At 37.8% G+C, this 18,037-nt stretch overlaps 1 pseudogene; it reads left to right on the forward strand.

The window, feature by feature from the left end:
* Nucleotides 1-671: 671 nt before the first annotated feature.
* LOC143594523 (protein FAR1-RELATED SEQUENCE 5-like) lies at nt 672-4,290 on the forward strand (annotated as a pseudogene).
* Nucleotides 4,291-18,037: the final 13,747 nt, after the last annotated feature.

Raw genomic sequence — 18,037 nt, forward strand, 5'->3', positions numbered from 1 at the left:
AGACTCGTAACCATCTGGTTTTGGTTTTGGAGGTGGAGGATAGTGTAATGGTGGTTCGTATTCCGCCCTGGGGTCTGTTTCGTACCCTTTCGCCCAGTCAGGTACTATTTGTGTAGGTCGAAAAGTAGTAGGAGGAGGAGGTGGAGGTGGAGGGTGTTCATCTTCATGTGGGTTGCCGTGTACTTGTGGCTGATTGTTAACCCCACCATTTGGTTCAACTTGCACAATTCCAGTTTCTACTTGCTGGTTAGCCGGGTCAACCACATTGTTAGTAGGGTTTAGTGAAAAAAGCCTTTTGTTTTCAATAACATCCTCTGGAGGTGTACTTGGGGCGGGATACATTTTTTTGTATATGTTTTTGTGGTGTGGTAGAGTAAAAAGGTATTACTTGAAATCTGAATGTATGTTGGTGTGAGTTTGGTTGATGACACCTATTATTTATTTCTAAAAACACTTTTAATTGAAGCCCCCCTTTGTACCCTATCCCATTTATTTTAATTTATTTTATTGTACTTGGAAGATCTTTTTTATATTTTCTTGTACTTTCTTGTCTAGTCATACTTCTCCCCATATATTATGTTTACTTTTTCTTCTATATCTTCTATAAACACAATTTTAAGACTCACCTTTAATGTTATCCACCTTCCTTTACCCACTCTTTCTTTATTGCGATGGATGTCCCAGCGGGCTACAATGATGATATCACATTAACTACTCCAAGCAGTCAAGTTTTTAGCATACCTTTTGATCAGTCTACTTCAAATAATTTCCTGAACCACTTAGTTAGTCCCACCAGTCAAGGTAGTGTTTCATTAACTGACATTAATGTTTTAAGTCTAGTTTGTAGTACGCTAATCCAGGGACCTCTAATCCATTTGTTTTATAAATGTGTTTGTTTTAAGGGTTCCGGTGGTTTTCCATTTGGTTTTCCATTTGTTTTTAATGCTTTTATTCCCATGCTTTTATAACTTAAAATCCTTTATTTTGAAGCATTATTTTTTCATATGTCTACTAGGGATAGGCATGTTCAAAACGGTTTGGGACTAGGAACCGGAACCGGTTCCTAACCGGTTCCTATATTCAAAACCCCCTTTTAAATATTCCGCCTTCACTATCCATTTGCGTTTGTTGCGAATCGACGTTCTTTTTCAACGCCTTGCAATACGGTTTTTCGATGTGTTTCTTCAAATTTGAATTCGAAAGTGGGTTTAAATAAATCCCACAAAACTTGCACCGAGCCTTCAATGAATGGTCATCACTCAATTCAACCAAATCCCAATTGCACCAAATCTCTTGATTACGATTATGAGGTACAATACGAACGAAACTTGGTTCGGCGTTGGAACCTTGACCAACCGATGATTGTGAGGCAGCCATAACAACAAATATGAATATAGAAGAAGAGAAAACAAGAGATTAGAGAACTCAAAACGTTGTAATAGCTTTTTTTTGTATTTTTTTGCGTTCGGGTTTGCGTTTTGAGTGTTGTGATGAACCCATGACACCAAATACCTATTTATACTAGTAGTGGGGTGCTTGGGGGAGCCAAAAAAACGGCTATTTTTAACCCCAACGGTCAAAAAACGGCCAAAAAAACGATTTCCAACGGCTATATTCGATCCAACGGCTAGAACCGGTTAGGAACCGGTTCCGGATGGTTCGGTTCCAAAACCGGTTCCGGTTCGGTTCCGGTTCCTACCCGCCCCCACTCAGAAATGCAAGAACCGGTCACGGATCATCGGGTTGAATCAGATAGGGTCCGGTTCCTACAAAAAACGGGTAGGAACCGGTTCGGGTCCACCGGTTCGGTTCCAGGAACCGGTTTCGTTGAACATCTCTAACTAGGGATCCCATGTTTACTATATTTAAATGATTTTTTTATTTTCTTTTAGAGAATGTCTTTAGCAACCAAACATCCTTAGGCCAAAATGATGTGGTATCTCCTGTTTCCATAGAACCAACAAATCTTCAAGAAGAGAATGCCTATTATGTTTATTATTCTCCTTATGGTTCGAAGTTTTGACGTCCAAAGATTGATAACAATTTAAAACCTGTTGAAGGCACTATTTTTAAATCATGGGAAGATGTTGTTACTATGTATTACAAGTACACTGAAGAATCTGGTTTTTCGGTCCGCAAAGGCCAGATTAAGAAATGGAAAGGGGTCGTTACACACAAGTATTTGAGGTGTAATAAGTAGGGTACCCCCCAAAGCAAACGTTCTTTTGATTCCTTGTCTGAACCGTAAATGTATGTCAGGCAGAAGACATTTACCGTAACTGATTGCAAGGCTCACATAGGTGTTTCATTTTGTTGTGAAACTTGTAACTTTATTTTGTCTAAGTTTGTAGAAGATCATAATCATTGTCTTGTTGACACTTTTAACCGTGACTTGACTAAGATATCTAGAAAGCTTTCATTCTCAACCAAAAAATTTATCCACCAGATGAGCTTAAATAGAGTTGGTCCTACTGTTGCTCATCGTTTACTTATCTCAATAAAGGGTGGTTATCATAACGTTAGAGGTACACCTATTGATTTCAAGAACTTTTATAATGGAATGAAGATTTTCATAGGTGATAGGGATTCACAGTTAGTTATTGACCGGTTGAAAGATCGTTATGAGTGTTGCCCCGAATTCTTTTTTTATTTTACAGTTGAAAATGGCATGTTAAGATCTATCTTTTGGGCTGATGAGATATCCAAATTGAATTATAAAGCTTTTGGTCACATTTTGGCTTTTGATGCCACCTATCAGACTAATAGGTTAGTTATTTTGATTTCAGGTTTTGTTTTTTCACTTATCTTATGTACCTTTATCAATAAAACATATGTTGTAATTGTTTTTTCACTTTACTTTTCCAGGTACAAAATGATATTTGTTCCTTTTACTGGCGTAGATCACCACAAAAAATGTGTTACTTTTGGAGCGGCCTTGATCAGTAGTGAGACTATCGACTCTTACAAATGGTTGCTTCAATCCTTTCTTAATTGTCATGACCAACAACCCAAGCTAGTTTTAAGTGATCAGGATCCTTCTATGCGGCAAGCAGTAGTCCAGGTATTTTCTGAGTCACGTCATAGGCTTTGCATGTGGCACATAATGAAGAAATTGCCGGCCAAGGTATTTTCTGAATCACGTCGTAGGCTTTGCATATGTGTTTTGTTTTTTGATATGTTTTTGTTTCTTTTTACATTAGGTATCTGGTGATGTTATTGAGAATACTAATGTTCGTTCTAGAATACATCGTTTGGTTTGGAATATGTTTATCACCCCTGATACATTTGAGTCCAGATGGCACTATTTTATTGAGAAGTTTGGTTTATAAGACAACGAGTGGATGAATGATATGTTTGAGATCCATGATCGTTAGGTTCCTGCTTATTTTCGAGAGATCCCTTTTTGCTATTTGATGAAGACTACATCTCGTTGTGAAAGCTCTAATGCAACATTTAAAGTCAACTCAACTAGCGCTAAAACTCTTGTCCAATTTATGCTATGTATGGAGTCTAGACTAGACAGTCAACGTTACTCTCAAAGAAGTTGTGAGTATAAGACTTCATCTGTTTCATATAAAAGTACTACTGATGAAGAAATAGAGAGACATGCATTTGAGTTGTACACTCAAGCCATCTTTAATGAAGTTAGAAAGGAGATAATGAAAGGGAAGTATTGTTGTTATGTTACACATACAGGTGATCATGTTTTATATTCCGTGACTCACTTGGACAAAAGAAGGACATAACCAACGTTTTTCTGGTACGTTAACGATCCAGTTTGGTCAATTTAACACAATTTTTGTTTTTAACATATGTTATATGTTTACCTAAAAACATATGTTATAAGTGAAGTCTACGTTAACATATGTTATAGTCATACATTTTATTTTTATCGTACAGGTTAACTTTAATCCTGCTGAAAACTCGGCCTCTTGTTCTTGTATGGGATTCACTCGTATTGGTTTTTTATGCCGCCATGTGTTTTGTGTTTATAGAATTAAAAAAGTTGACAACATCCTGTTGAAGTATGTAAGAGATAGGTGGAAACGGGATGTTCTACCTAGAAGTGTTTTCTCAATTTCAAATCGTTTTAGTGTGGATTCCAATCCTCAAAGTGTTTTACGTTTTGAGGTTTTGGAGATGGTTAGTCAGTGTGTTGACATGTTGAGGGTTGACTCTGAAGGTCTAAACTCTTTTGCTATGAAGATAAAAGAGTTAAAGTCTTTGTTCTTTGAAAAAAGTTTTAGAAATGTGGATGCCGTAGATGATAAAGAATCGGTTTTTGAATAAATTATTGGGAATGTCAACGAAGGTGATGATTTTATTGAGAATCCGGATGCTATTCGCACAAAAGGATGTGGCAAGTTTCGTCGCGTGATGGGTGACTCGGAAAAAATTGTCGAGAAGGCAGGTAAAGTCGCAAGGTTATGTCATACTTGTGGTGAGTATGTTCATCATGATTCTCGTAATTGTCCTTTAAATCCCAAGAACAAGAAGAAAAAGTCTTTGGCAGATCCAGAAAGCAGCGACAATGTTTAGGTAGTTCACGGTGGGGTTAATAAATAAATTTCATAGGAAGGCATGTTTAGTTTTTGATTCTTATTTGTTATAATCTTTTAGCATGCTCTTTTGGTTATCCCGTTTTTGTTTTGTTTTGTTTTTTTTACGTTTTCTTTTTTAATAAATTTCTTAAAAAAGGAAGGACATAACCAACATTTGGGACTTAACAACCATTTGCCCTTTGGACTTACATTTACCACCATATTTATTAACACATCAAATCTTCATCTAACCTCCTTCGCCTTTATTCATTATATAAAGGATAAGGAGATAGTTAAACTCTTGTTTTCTTCAACATCCCTTTTTCCAATTTTTATCATGTCTGCACCTCGACGTAGATTAGTTCCTCTTTCTAAGATTAAAATAGAGTCATCTTCCAAAATGCACTATAAACCTGTGGTCAAAAGAGAGAACCTACCTTCCTTCCAAATTCACCCAAATTTCGTTGAACCTAAAGTTGAAGATTTTAAGTACAAAACCCCGAAGGTTGAGAGGCCCAAAGTTGAGCAAAGTTGCATAATAAATTCAAGTCCCTGCGGTCAACATCATGATGACGAATGGATGTTTTACTATAATTTTGATAATCCCCTACCTAACATCACCACTCTTTTTCCATACCCAAGTCCGTCTTTTGACTTATGTCACTGTTGCAAACGTTTCTACTTTGTTCGTTAGTTTTGTAACCCCCTCAGTTTAGATGTTCACTTTCTGAAAGTATGTACTTTTGTTATGTTGTTTAAGGGATGTTTTTAGTTTTTATTTATGTTAAATGTATCTGGGGAACGGGATCACATGTTGTAGTTTTTTGTGACCCACCCTTAAATGTATTAGGTGGTTTTTTATATGTTTTCCCAATGTATGTGTACTATGGTTAGATTTTATTTTTTTTTAAATGTACTAGTTCAACGAAATTTGGGTTTGGTTGCTACTTATTTTTACTATGTTGGGAATTGTGTCAAGGACCCATACTTCACGTGACAGCTGTTTCCCCTCCTGTCCTCCCATAGTTCACATGACAGCTATAGTAGTTCAAGGACCCATTAATTGTTCTACAACTTCCTCCTCCTACCATATTCTCTATTGCATTTATTTTCTTTTATTATTTTAACATTTTTTATCTCCACCCGCTCAGTTGTTGTTAAATACCCATCCAACACTCAACAAGTCATTCCACACGGTTGCCTTGAAAAACCACATTCATAAAATCAGTCTCATCAGTATGTATGTCTGCTACTGCCATAAGGTTGCCACCTTACGTACGTCTTGGACCTATGTGAATCCTGGATGCCGTTTTTATTCATGTCCTCATATGGTATACAATTCTGTTAAATACACTATATTTTTGTAATTTTCATTTTCCTTTTTTGTTTTTTTTTTCAAAATGCAGGAGAACAAGTGTGGTTATTTTGTTTGGCTAGATCAGCCTATGTGTGACCGTTCTAAGCAAATCATTCCTGGGTTGTTGAAATCAAAAAACAAGCTTGAAGATGATGTTAAAGTTTTGCGACGTCAAATACGCGTTAGGGACATTCTTTGTGACACTCGTCAATTCCAGGTTAACTCCGTTAATCCAAACTCTGTTAATTCAAACTTAAGATCACACGAACTGTAATGCATATCTCATTACATTTAAACTAGGGTTTAGATGACGCATGACAATCAATACACAAGTAGTCTTTCGAAATTTCACCGAAATACACACGAGTCGACTCAAACCATTGGTGAACAAACGATGAATATTATAAACAAGTACTTGGTAAAATTTCGTGTTGCGTTTATATGTGTAAACTTGTGCTTGTATGTATAACATCACGTTATGGATGAAAAAGATTAGTTTGTATTAGAATTGAACTAAATTAAACTTGAGGGTGCTAGTTGTAACATATGATATATTATCTTAATATATAAACAACATTAACATAAACCCTAATCCCCTCCTCTCTCCCTCTCCCCTTGGAGACGGCAGCCCCTTCCCCGCCCCCCTTGATCGGCCGAAACACAACACACACACACACGTACAATAAACATACGGCAGCCCCTCCCCCCCCCCCCCCCCTTTGCAAGCTTGTTGAAGGTTTAAGGTGTTAACAAGGTAACTAAACACTCTCTCTAGCCTATTTTATTGATTTAATTGCATGATTAAGCTTAATAAACATAAACCCTAGATGTTAAAATTATTGATTGTTGATAGATTATGAGTCTAGAGGGTTGCTTGCATGGTTATTTGTTCATAGATTGATAGTTTGTTGAGTTTTAATGAAAACTGATGCTGGACAGATTCCTAATTTCATGTTGAAACGAATGTAACTCGATGTTAATTACATGTTTTCAAGTGATTGTTGATTCTATAATATACTAGGTCGAGTCTAGTTTCTAAAAAGTCCGAGTTTGTAAACAGTGAGTTTCACGTCCCCTTTTTACTCTTTTTAAACGCTTTTATTAGGGGGAGACAAGATACTCCAACGCTGTAGATTTTGTTTATTTTTATATATCACTTATAAGGTTAAGTGGCAAACAAACCAACCAAAGTCCTTCATAACATCGAACCGGTTAATATTTGTATAATAGCGTGTCACTGTTGAGTAGTACTACTGGGTTTGACAAACCCCACCCAACTCTAAACTCGACTGTAGGTCGAGTGGGTGTAATATTGGCTAACACATTACCATGATCGTGGTTGACATGGTGGCAAGGCAATTGATAAACAGTTAGCTTCGGTGTCGAACACTTAGTAATACATGCTTGATAGGTTAGCTACCTATAGATATATAATTGACTTAACTCTATCTGGTAACGCAAAACGTAAACGCAAACACAAACGATTTATTTATATAAACTTGTGAACTCACCAACCCTGTGTTGACACTTTTAGTATGTTATTCTCAGGTAGCCGAGGCGGGCGGGCGGTTTAGGACATGCATTCACTAAACACCATTGTTTTAAAAACTGTTTTTAATTTTTGTCTTGATAACTTGGGTTTTAATTCATCCTGTGTGGCGCAACTGTTTGGTTTACAATTTACGCTTCCGCATTTCATCTAAGACTTGATGTCTTGTTGGTTTGAACACTTTTAATATGTTGTTTGATTGTAACTAATGATTCCGATCCTGTTAGTTCACACCCTCTGACGGTAAAACTCCGTTAGTGGATTTTGAGGGTGTGACAGATTGGTATCAGAGCCATTGGTTATAGCGAACTAGAATTGCATGCATACTAGACTATAATCGCAACGACTCATTAGTTATAATTATACGCACTGCGTATATAAATATATATATATTATATTTAGTCCTTCGTTTTCTTTATCTCTTTACCTCATTCACTCATACGTGCGCATACACGACTTATCCTGTAGGGATGTCGATGCCATCATCATCATCCGACCCGGTGTCTCATGCCCCTGGAAGGGAACCGCAGCTACCCGACACATCACCACCCCGAGTAGTCCCGGTACTAGCAGCCCCTGCACCGAAGAGGCATCGCCCATCTGGAGACATGTACGAAGACAACGTTAGCTGGAATTTGTACCCGATTCTGATCGAGCGTATGGTTTACCGTGGGCAAGTTCCCCCACTACCTCTCCCGGGCTGTCCTAAATCCTTCAACACCCTACCACCCATAACAGAACCAATGGAGCGTGTTTTCGCATCTATCGCCTCCTGTTTGGAGCGTGAAGTGGGATTTATGCGCTCGAAGAGAGCGGATGTTATTGGATTGATAGGGGATGGATCTGAGGCCAGGAAGGGAATTTCCCACCTAACTAAAGCTATGAAGGAAGTTCAGGATGCTCACGTTCAGCAAATGAAGATAATGAACAGAATGCAAGCAGAGATGATAGATTTGCATGACCAACTTCTTAGAGCATGATCCCTGGCAGCGACAGCCCTAGCTCGTTGCAACACCTTAGAGGCGCAAATAGCCCCGAATGCAGCAGAACCTGAGGAAGATCCCGAGGAGAAACCCGAAGAGGAACCGGAGGAAGGGCCGGCAGAGGAGGAGACACACTCAGAGGTGTCCTCAGACGATGACATCTAAGAATGATAACACCTAGATGGAGGGGTTGTCTCCATCCAAACTTATATTTTTCTATAATTTTAAGGATTGATTTTAAATACTTTGTAGCGGATACAATGGTTTTAATCATGAATTATTATTTGGATTATTATATGGTTGTGATGCGATATTTTTATTTCTTTTTCTTTCTTTTCTTTCCTACCTTTTATTACATGTATGGTGTGTGTTGCATATGAAAGCTGTGATTCTAGGAAATGTCCGGAAGAAACGCTGGTGGTGGTCGCGGTAACATCAACATGACCGCGGCGGAACTCCAAGCCTTACTACACGACCATACGGCAGCAGCGCTAGCTGCGCATGTTCAAAATCAAGCCGGAGGTCCAACCACCAGCCATAGGTTTCCTGCGTTGGGCCGAGAAGGTAGAGTCAGCTTTCGAGATGTGCAACTGCCCACCAGCCAGCAGGGTCAAGTTTGCTGCTGGAACACTGCAAGATTCCGCCCTCACCTGGTGGAACTCTAATGTGCAAATTCTAGGGTTGGAATTGGCAAATGCTATGAACTGGGAGGAATTCAAGAACATGATGCGAAAAGAATATTGTCCTAGAGAGGAAATCTCAAAGCTGGAATAGGAATTTTGGGCATTAAAGATGGTGGATTCTGAGATTGAAGACTACACCACCCGTTCCCACGAGCTGGCAGTGATGTGCCCACGGATGGTAGACCCGCCAAGTAAGAGAATCGAGATGTATATCGATGGTTTGGTACCCCAGATACAGGGTATGGTGACGTCTTCTAAACCAACCACTATTCAGCAAGCGATCTGAATAGCCCACAAGCTGATGGACCAAGCAGTGGCACAAGGTGCGTTACTACCTAGAGGTTCCACCTCTAAAACCCGTGACAACTCAAGCACTGACAACAACATCAACAATAACTCTGAGAATGGAAATAGGAAATTTGACGACACCAGGTCCTCATCATCGAACCACCCACAGCAACAACACCACCGTAAACCTGAACTCGCTCGGAACTTCAATAATCAGGGTTCCAACAATAACAATAACGGTGGAGGACAGGGTTCGAGTGGCTATTGTGAAAAGTACCCAAAGTGCAACAAGTGCAGCTATCACCATGCTGGCCCATGCGACTGTATCAAGTGTTTTTGATGTGGTAAATTGGGTCATCAGGACAAGGACAGTATGGGAGACCTAGCGGCTAAGGGTGCTCCTAAACAGCCTGCAACGACGAAAGGGTGCTTTGAGTGTGGTCAAGAGGGTCACTTCAGGAAGGATTGTCCCAAACTGAAGAAGAAGGAGAACAATGGAGGCAATAACGGTGGCGGGAGTGGTGATAAAGGTAGAGCTTTTATCGTTGGGTCGGGCCAGGCCCACAACAATCCAAATGTGGTTACCGGTAAGTTCCCTGTGAACGACTGTTTTGCTTCTCTTTTGTTTGACACTGGAGCTGAGAGGAGTTTTGTATCGAAAGCCTTTAGTAAACTCTTAGACTTAACTCCAACCCCGTTAAATGCTAAATTTCCTGTTGAATAGCTGACGGTAAGTCTATAGAAACAACTCATGTACTAGCGGGATGTAAGTTGAAACTGTCAGTTCATACTTTCGATATCGACCTCATACCCTTTACGCTTAGTAGTTTCGATGTCGTTGTCGGCATGGACTGGCTATCCGAGAATAGAGCTGAAATTATATGTCACGAAAAGGTAGTCCATATCACTACCTCTTCCGGCGAAGTCATCTCGATACAGGGCGAGAAGAGCGGCATGACTACAAGCGTCATCACCCTCATGAAGGCACAGAAGTATTTACGAAAGGGTCATCTAGCGATTTTAGCACATATTGTCAGAAACCCGCGGAGGAGAAGCGAATCGAAGACATACCGATTGTGAGAAATTTTCCAGAAGTCTTCCAGGAGGATTTGCCTGGACTCCCACCTATTCGATAAGTCGAGTTCCAAATCGATTTAGCCTTCGGTGCTGCACCCATAGCACGAGCCCCGTATCGGCTCGCACCGGCGGAGCTTCAGGAGTTGTCCACACAACTACAAGACTTGTTGGATAAAGGTTTCATCCGACCTAGCTCATCACCATGGGGAGCCTCTGTCTTATTTGTTTGAAAGAAAGATGGGACTTTCCGCAAGTGCATCGACTACCGAGAGCTGCACAAGGTGACGATCAAGAACCATTATCCCCTACCCCGAATTGATGATATGTTCGACCAGCTTCAATGATTGAGTTACTACTCGAAGATCGATCTGAGATCTGGTTACCATCAATTGAGAGTGCGCGAAGAAGATATTTCAAATACGGCATTCATAACTCGGTACGATCCCTACAAGTTTTCGATTATGCCTTTTGTCTTAACCAACGCACCAGCTGTATTTATGGATCTCATGAACAGAGTATGCAAGGCGTACCTTGACAAGTTTGTGATTGTTTTCATTGATGATATCCTCGTTTATTCCAAGAACAAGACCGACCATGAAGAACACCTGAGGTTAATCCTGGAGTTGCTAAAGAAGGAACAATTGTACGCTAAACTCTCGAAATGAGAATTTTGGCTTCGCGAGGTTCACTTCTTAGGGTATTTGATCAATGAGAATGGTATCCATGTCGATCCAGGCAAGGTAGATGCCATCAAAAACTGGGAAGCACCCAAGACTCCAACTGAGGTGCGACAATTCCTAGGACTGGCTGGCTACTACCGACGTTTCATCGAGGGATTTTCAAAGATTGCTCAAACCCTCACCGCATTGACACATAAGGGTACTAAGTACAATTGGGGTGACGCGCAAGAGTCCGCCTTCCAACTCTTGAAAACAAAACTCTCTAGTGCGCCTATCCTAGCCCTCCCAGAGGGAACAGAGAACTTTGAAGTGCACTGTGATGCATCGATACAGGGTCTCGGTTGCGTGTTAATGCAACTCGAGAAGGTTATAGCCTATGCCTCTCGACATCTACGGATCCACGAGAAGAACTACACGACCCATGACTTGGAACTCGGAGTTGTGGTGTTTGCTCTCAAGATATGGAGGCATTACTTATACGGTACCAAGTTTACCATTTACACCTACCACAAGAGCCTCCAACATATCTACGATCAAAAGGAGTTGAACATGTGACAACGTCGTTGGGTCGAGCTACTTAAGGATTATGACTGTGCCATCAAGTACCACCCGGGCAAGGCCAATGTAGTGGCCGGTGCTCTCAGTAGAAAAGAAACCGATAAGCCCTAGACGAGTGCGAGCATTACAACTCATGATTCACGCCAACTCACCTGATCAGATTCGTGATGCTTAACTCGAAGCGTTGAAAGACGATAACCTCCCATCAGAACTCATGCGGGTCATGGACAAGCAACTAGAAAACAAAACGGACGGGGTCCGATATTTCAAAAACCGGATTTGGGTCCTTCGATACAGAGACTTGAGAAATCTGGTGATGGACGAAGTACACAAGTCCCGATATTCCATTAACCCTGGCTCAGATAAAAAGTACCATGACCAAAAGGCACTTTACTGGTGGCCAGACATGAAAGCCAACATTGCCACCTACGTGAGCAAATGCTTGACTTGTGCAAGAGTCAATGTGGAATATCATAAACCATCTGGCCTACTACAGCAACCGGAACTCCCAACATGGAAATGGGCACACATTTCCATGGATTTTATCACGGGATTACCCGAAACGCCGACGAGATGCGATACCATCTGGTAATTGAATCAATCATTTTGGTAAACATGCCATAATCGACATCACCGACAATGTTAATTTGGAAATTAGATCGATATTGTTACGTATTGTTATATTTATGAACCGTTCTCAAGTCAACTTTGGGATTATATAGTTAGGGATCATGATAACGCAATTAATCTTACCTGCATCACCTATATAGCGTCGTGAATCAAACCCCTCCATTTAATTACGTTTTTACAGCTTGATTATGTCTGTCCAAGGTCGCGTTCTGCCGGAAACATTACGACTAAATACACCGTTCATATATCATTATTTCAGGTAATTTTGTTATGCAGCGAGTTCATTTTTGATCCAGTAATATTAGCCCTAACATTAATTCAATCAAAAGTTTGCGGATTCACGGATTTAAGATCTAGGGTTTTATTTAGGGTTAGGGATGAACTGGGTAATTATATATAGAAAAATAATTCTTGTCTGATTAACATCTGCCACCCCAACCCAGTTGGTTGTGGGTGCGCGTTAAATTCGTTGAGCCGGACGTCGCGAGTTCGAGTCCCAACAGTATCAGTTTTGTTTTCTTAGTTTTAAGTATTTTTGTTTGTTTTAATGGTTTATATATATATATATATATTAATATTAAATAAGCGTTTTTTTTATTAAACCGACATCTTTAGGTTGTTGATTCTTTTCAATCAATTTTGTCAAGTTTTCATATGTGTGTGTGTGTGTGTATATATTATGTGTATTCTTTTTAAACAAAAATACAACATCTATAATAAGCGTATTTAATATATTTATAAATCTTATTAGCGAGAGTTCGGTAAATATTTAAATTAAATATTTAAATCAAACATTATCATATAATTTATCAACGTATGATTAATTGTTTAAGTATTTTATTCATATATTGTTTATAATTTATAATCTTAAATCTGAATAATAATAATAATAATAATAATAATAATAATAATTAAAATAAAAATAAATAAAGGGTGAATAATAATATTGTTTACGCAATAACAATAACCATAGAGATCAATCGTTCAAATCTATAATATTATAATCCCAATTATAACTCAAATCACATCGACATCTTAACTCATTAAAGTCATGTTATATCTCTTATAACTAATTTATATTATATTTTACTAGGAATCATTGTCGGTGTATCCCGGAAGGTTCATCATTCTCACATCATCATTTTTGTTTCGTTCATCCGATCAGGTGAGTAATCACTCCCCTATTTTAATTGTTTTCAACTGTTTTGGGGACACTTGCGTACCATTTATCATATTATTTATCTTATTATTTCTCAAACGCAAACTTTGATCTTTGTGTATCATTGAATGTTTGCATGTTACTTGCTATTTGCTTACTTGCTTACTTGAATCGCATTCGGAGAGGTCCAACATTATCTCATTATAGTATGATCATACGACCGTCGTAGTGGCCGGAGCCCGATCGCATTGGCAATGGTTTCACCGACACCTCATTTTTTTTTGTAACCAATGCCCATTCGCATGGCAACGGTTTAGCCCTTTCTTTATGGTTGATTGTTTATGTATGTGCTATGGTTATACTCCCAAATAACAGTTTTGCCTATTTTTATTCACTTATATAATTATATATTATTAGCATTTTTGTTTGGGTCAAAACTGGTGATCTACTCACTCAACATGTGTCGTTGACAAACATATAATTTGTACGCATTTGCCGGTTATAGATTTGGATTGCTTATCGAACTGAAGCTCACATAGAGATGACTTTAGGATAAAACATATACAAGAATTGTTGGTTTAGTATTTGTAATTTTATTTATTTTTGTTGTATATGAATGTTGTTTGATAATAAATAAATTAATTAGATATTGTCGCTTTATAATTTCATGATAGTAACCTTGTGAGCTGTGACAATCAGATCACGCCCCGACATTTCCGCCTTAGGTTGGGGTGTGATAGATTGGTATCAGAGCCGAAGGTTTAAGATAGGTCGTTAGTGGTGTCATAGTAACATGCTTAGGAACCCTATACATGCTTATTTGTTTACCTGATGTGTTCTATTTGGTTGTTTCCAGCTTGCGTAATTACCTTCAAAACAAAGTACTTATTTAACTGCTTAGTTTAATGCTTATTTTATTGTCATGCACACACAACTCCGAGCTCATGTCTCACTTTCAAAATATTTTTATAATTTCGAGACTATGTCTTACTCTCAAAATACTTTTATAACTCCGAGGCAACGCCTCATTCCCAAGATATATATTTACATTCAAATTTTTGTTGGTCGTTTTCGTTGACGGGAAATTCTTTTAGGATTTCCCAAGTTTTGTTTTATTTACCTTTTAAGCGTTTAAGGTGATTAGTTAACGGTTACATCTTTCCATTTCGTTTTATTGTTATTATTTTATTACTTTTTAAATGTCTAGTCGGGTGAAAAATCTATGGGACTCCATGAACACGCCAACTATTCATTTTCACAATTATAATATTTACGATTTTTGGTTGGAGCATTATCACGTGTGGTGATACATCGATAAACTTACGTTATTTATTATTATTTGTTTATGTATTTGATTTTTTTTAAACAAGTTATCAATTGACTTAATTACTTAATTGAAACTTTCTTTACTTGTTTAGTTGTTTGTACGTTTGATTTCATTCGAAACAACCTATTATATGATTTAGTTACTCAATTATTTAATTATTCAATTACCTTGAACCAAGACTTATTGATTCAATTCATTCCCATACTCACAAATATTTTCCTTCCCATGATGAAGCACAAATCATTCACTCGCTGGGACTCTGTTATCACAAGTCCATCTAAACAATTTACTATTTAATTATCTAATCGGTTATCTTGCACTCATATTATCACATTCACAAATTATCAAGAGCAATTAATAGCTATTTACTCATATGCATATTATAACATCATCAGACTATCAAATATAGTAAAAGTATTATTAAATACCATAATATTTAAACAATATCCCTCATGTTCACGATTATCACGTTATCAATTAACGAACTTATCACAAGTAACTCAATACCCCCGATAATTATCAATTACATCTCAGTTATCACCCTCAAATTTTAAGTATTAACATTTTAATTTATTATGCTTCGATAAAATATCATATCAAATCATCTCATTGGTTATATAACCTACTTAACGAATTATCGTATAGATTACCTCATTTAAATTCTGACTTATCCTTAAGTCATGATTGACGCTAGCACAACTCATGTCGAATTTCATTTTTTTTCCTTAATAACTAATAAGAAATTTGCACAACTTATTATTTATACTCATTTAATCTCAATATACAGAAACAATATAGATCATATACTCTCTACACCCGCTTTATGACCACAAGAACAGTCAATGAGACAGCTCCTACAAACTCTATAGGGTATAAATTCTAACTCAAAACACTAATGCAATCAATTTAATCTTGTTCACTAATTTCTTTTTGAGAAATTTCTATTCATTAACCGTTACTCACCCTCATAACATCGATAATAACGATAATAACAAACGCAAGCTTAATAATCGAGTTTAGGTTATTAAGTAAACCAATTATCAATCTCAACGAAATCATAGTGTCCCAAACAAGAAACCTTACACCGGAATACGCTCTGTCACACCCTCAAAATACACTAACGGAGTTTTACCGTTAGAGGGTGTGAACTAACATGATCGGAATCATTAGTTATAATCAAACATCCTAAGTAAAGTTTTCAAACCACGAAACATTTAAGTGTAAATAAGTGCGGAAGCGTAAAATCATAAACCAAGTGTTGCGTCACGCAGGACGACTTAAAACCCAATTGATAACAGTTTAAAAACAAGTTTGCAAAAACGATAGAGTTCAAGGTAATGCATGATCCTATACCGCGCGCCCGCCTCGGCTACCTGAGAATAACATACTAAAAGTGTCAACACGGGGTTGGTGAGTTCACAAGTTTATAAAAATAAAGCATTTGCGTTTGCGTTTGCGTTACCAGATAATGTTAAATCAATTATATATCGATAGGTAGCTAGCCTATACAATAAGTATTACTAAGTGTTCGACACCGAAGCTGACTGTTTATCAATTGCCTTGCCATCATGTCTATCCCGACCATGGAAAATGTGTTAGCCAAGATTACACCCACTCGACCTCCAGTCGAGTTTAGCGTTGGGTGGGGTTTGTCAAACCCAGTAGTACTACTCAACAGTGACTCGCTATTATCCAATATTAAACGGTTCGATGTTATGAAGGACTTTAGTTGGTTCGCTTGCCACTTAGCCTTACAAGTGATATATAACTAATAACAAAATCTAAAGCGTTTTGGAGTATGTTATCTCCCCCAAGTAAAAAGCGTTTAAAAGAGTAAAAGGGGAACGTGAAACTCACTGTTTGCGAAGAATTCAAAAACAAGTCAACCAAGAGATGCGCGTCACAGAAAATCCTCACTAGCGTTCTAAAACAAGAATGATATTTTCGAAGTGTTGGAACTATTATTGAGTCTCTAGACTCGGCACATAATACCTATGCATAAGATACGTTTCGTGTTTCGTTTGTGAATTGTGTGTGACTCAACAAACACATTGGTGATACGTTACATGTGTGAACAACTACTTACGTGTCAAGTTTTAATATTGTACATTACTAGCAATTATTCCCCACAAGGGCAATTTAGTCAAAACATGGCAATTATCTAACAACAAGCACGTTTCATGTATTTTCACATAGTTCAGCAGCTAGTTTTATCAAGACAGAATTCTACTTGAAAGATTACTCTATTCAACTGATCATAACATATCAATTAATTCACCAAAAATCATCACAAAAGCACACATGAGTTAGGTTTCCAGAACTATTTTTATTGTATTTTTATTCCACATAGATTTCTCATAAAGAGCAAAACATTACAGTAAACTCAGAGCAGTCAAAATCGTGCGCAGCAGAATTTTATTTGTTATTCCCGTTAAATGAAAACTCCAATTAATGCAAGACCAATTGGGTTAGGTTCTTAACTCAACTTGTTAACTTCCAGAAGTGGAACCAACCCATTTGGTCTTGTAGTTTATGAGATATGATAATTATAAAACAGCCTAACAGCAGGTCTCACAATTCAGACTTGCACTTAAGTTTTGTAAAATAATAAAAGTTAACTTTTACACGTCCAAAAATTACAAACTTGGACTTTATAGAAACTAGACTCAACCTAGTACACTGTAGTATTAATAATCTCGACCAATTACCACATTAACATTTAGTTACAGTCGTCTCAACATAAACTTAACAATCTGTCCAGTACCAGTTTACATCAAAACTCAACATAACAACAATCTATGAACCATAATCCATGCATACAACACTCTAGACACAATATTTACCAACCATGCATATCAATCTCACATTACACACATAGTTAGGGTTTTTCTTGAAAGTTTAAAATCAAAGAACAACGATTAACAACAACAATAACACAATTAGTTATCAATTTCATTAGCAATCATCATCAAGCATATAATCAAACCTAGCTCATCTTAATCATCACTTTCAAGAGTCTAGGGTTTTGATTAACCCATTCAATATCAAAATTAAATACAAAGAATGCATAGAGTAGTTGTTAATACCTTCCTAGCACCTTAATTCTTCAACCAAACTTGAAAAATCCTTGTGTGTATGTGTGTGTAGTGTGACGACAGCCAAGGGAGAAAGGGAGGGGGCCGATTGGATTTGGGAGGGGAGGGAA

This window comes from Bidens hawaiensis, unplaced genomic scaffold, assembly GCF_021521415.1.
Source record: "Bidens hawaiensis isolate Kalapana, Puna unplaced genomic scaffold, B.hawaiensis_p1.1 tig00043780_1, whole genome shotgun sequence".
NCBI classification, from domain to species: Eukaryota; Viridiplantae; Streptophyta; class Magnoliopsida; order Asterales; family Asteraceae; genus Bidens; species Bidens hawaiensis.